A 3,162-nucleotide genomic window follows, 5' to 3' on the forward strand; every position below is an offset into this window, starting at 1 on the left:
CTTTCATTGCTCATTAGAACGATGCTCTCACTCCACAAAATTTTTCTCTAAAACACTCTTGAGTCTTCTTGTGCCGATTTGGGCTCTAGAGCCTAATTGACCTCATGACCACACACCCCCACCGCAGATGCATAATCTAGAGAGGGGAAAAGAAGCTTCAAGTTCTAAACACACAATAATCTCTATCTACCCAATAATTTTTATCCCCCACACAAACATGGTAGGCACAAACGTTACTCATGTTTAATCTTCGGCGTCATAAAGCTACTTTAAGAGTAAGAGAGAGAGAGAGAGAGAGAGAGAGAGAGAGAGAGAGAGAGAGAGAGAGAGAGAGAGAGAGAGAGAGAGAGAGAGAGAGAGAGCTATCTCCCACACAAACATGGCACACAAAAACGTTATTCATGCTCTCAAACCACCTATACAAAACTCTGTGTATCCAAAAGACGAGTGTGCACCTTCCACCTACAACCAAATAGGTGGAAGCAGGTAATCACATTTGCTTGAAGACATCCGGAACAACAGAGAAATTATTGATGTTATGATCTGGACCAATAAACAGGTAGTCAAATGCCCAAGGCTCATCAGCACAGCTGGACATGTCAGCTTCCCAAGCCCTCGAGACGCACCAAGGCCAGAATGTGTCGGAGGGGAAGGCATTTGTGGACCCAATGCCACACTCTCCTCCTGAGAAGGGTTGAGCTCATGCTCCTCTAGGAAGTCTAGCTCTGCAAAGAAAGAGTTCTCTTCATGAAGGCCAAAGCCCAGTATGTTGCTTTCCTAGAGGAGAACCAAAAGGCAAACACGAGTAATGTTCAATAATCAAATCAACAAAAGGCAAACACGAGCAAATCTCAATAATCAAATCAACAAAATTCATCACAAATCTACAGTATTTTGGAAGATAGTGCTTGCACAACTATGGAGACACAAATCATGACAGATAAATAAATGTTGATTCCTTCGTTAGGAACATCCTAAAACAAAGTTGTTGTTCCTTTTGTGACATGTGAAATACATTTACTGGCCTTGTTATCGACTCAGAGACACAAATCATGACAGATAAATAAATGTTGATTTCTTTGTTAGGAACATCCTAAAACAAAGTTGTTGCTCCTTTTGTGACATATGAACAACTCCTTTTGTGACATATGAAATACATTTACTGGCAGCTTGCTATCGACTCAATGACTTTAACGAAATTCAAGCAGCAATGCAATGCTACCTTGGGAGGGGACAGTTAGGTCGCTATCACATAATCTAGCACCAACCAGATCAGAGAGTAGCTCTTCAAGCCTCCATCCAAAGGCATCAGAGTTAAGATAATCAGAGATGCTGCAATCCTCAACCGAAGAGGCATCCACATCCATCATCACACTATCATTATGACTGTTGTTGTCATTATTGTTGTCTGCTACTACTGTCTTGCTGTTGGCCTCTAATTCCCGTAGAAGGGATGAGCGTATAGAACTCAAGAGATAACATCTTACTTCTCACTGTTTGAGGTGAGGGTGGGAGCTTGTTCACAGGTCCCTTTATACCCATGCCACCATTATCTTTCCTATGACTCTCTACAGCCAAAACAAAATAGTGGGCAACAAAATTCTCCAAGGAAAAGTTGTTCTCCTTGAGGGAGCTGGTATACGTAGCTGGCATATGCTGAGTGCTTAGCTTGTCTCTTGGGCCGGGGCCAGGGTGCCCATAGGGCTCATGCCAACTGTAATGGCTACCAAGAGGAGCCTTCTATGCTTGGTTGTGAGGTCATTGGAAGAATGCACCGATAAATCGCAATTTCTACAGCGAAGAGCTTGGTCCTCAACGTGAAGAAAAAGGACAGTTTTATCCCGAGAGTGAAGCAGATGAGCAGAGGTTACAAACCACTCTAAATCACATGGTCAGAACAGTAATGAATCCAGATGCATGAACATACACAAAGAAACCTGGAAAATGTCGCAAATAGCTGGTTCTGAGGTGTCAAGAATGAGGGGAACCCTATGATGTTCGATGGCCGGCTTGTTAGTATCATGCACCTGCGAGTCTCATGTCGAACACAACTCTGCCTCATCGGCACAACAAACTGTGTAGGTCACTGCGCTTTCACATACATCACATAAAAGCTTCATATCCTTCCTTGGCTATGACAGAGCCTTCATGGGTATGTTGTAAACCAAAGAAAAGAGCAGGACCAAGAAAGGATTATTACTCTTCAGGCATCACACAGCTCTAACCAATTTAAAACCCACTAGTATGGGATTCCCTACGGATATTCTTTCCTCCGCTCTCTCTCTAGAAATCCATGTCGATAGCTTGTAGTCCAAGGGTATCGCGCCTCTGCCTCCATCTCCTTCCGCCTCTGCCTGGATGCACCTGCGTTGTATGCCAGACAGAGTGGGCGACTACTGTTGAAGCCTCTCTTTTTTTTTGTGAGTGAGAATGTATAAAATCAAAAAAAAAATACAGTGAAGGTCATGCTCACACCGAACCATGGCACCAAACGGACACCAAATCACCAGCTAACCTCGTACATCAGCTGATGAAGGGAGCCACCCTGACACAGACATAACAGCTGACATGGGAGCCACCCAAACATAGGGAAGGACAAGCACCCTGGGGATGCCACCAAGAGAGAAGACCTGTCGCATCAACGCCTTTGTCCACCAAGCCATTGATAGAGAGGATATACTGCCAAAGAAGGGGAATCCGAAGCCAACCAACTCGGCTGCCACCGGAGAGCTGGCATTTGCCACAAACCAACCCGCCACCGAGGAGAAACATGGACAAAGATCGCGAAATGGGTGGAGCCCGATAGCCTCCAACCCCAACTCCCAAGGGGCCACCATCACCAAAAAGAAGAGCCAAAACCAGAACGACCAACATGCATGAACGAAGTCTTCAGCACTGATCCACCAACAAAACCAAACCAACAGAATACATGACCACGACCATCCATCACCAAAGGTACCACAAAAAGTCCATAATCTATCAACCATGAAACCCCCATGAGCAAACCAACTACGGCAAGGCGATCAGGTTCTCTTCCATGAGAAGAAGGGCCGCCGCCAAGCCCCCAACACAAAAATATGCCAGATCCCGAGTCCCAAACACCACCGAATAGGGAGTGGACAGCCGAGAGCTCCATCCCCATAGCATCACATTCACGTAGGA

General features: G+C 45.3%; 2 pseudogenes; both read right to left on the reverse strand.

Moving 5' to 3' along the window:
* Positions 1-490: 490 nt before the first annotated feature.
* LOC147461498 (uncharacterized) lies at positions 491-2,120 on the reverse strand (annotated as a pseudogene).
* A 390-nt stretch (positions 2,121-2,510) lies between these two features.
* On the reverse strand, positions 2,511-3,136 carry LOC147461499 (uncharacterized; annotated as a pseudogene).
* Between the last annotated feature and the right edge of the window lie 26 nt (positions 3,137-3,162).

The sequence above is a fragment of the Adiantum capillus-veneris genome, chromosome 3 (assembly GCF_014529385.1).
Source record: "Adiantum capillus-veneris isolate H3 chromosome 3, ASM1452938v2, whole genome shotgun sequence".
Classification (NCBI taxonomy): Eukaryota; Viridiplantae; Streptophyta; class Polypodiopsida; order Polypodiales; family Pteridaceae; genus Adiantum; species Adiantum capillus-veneris.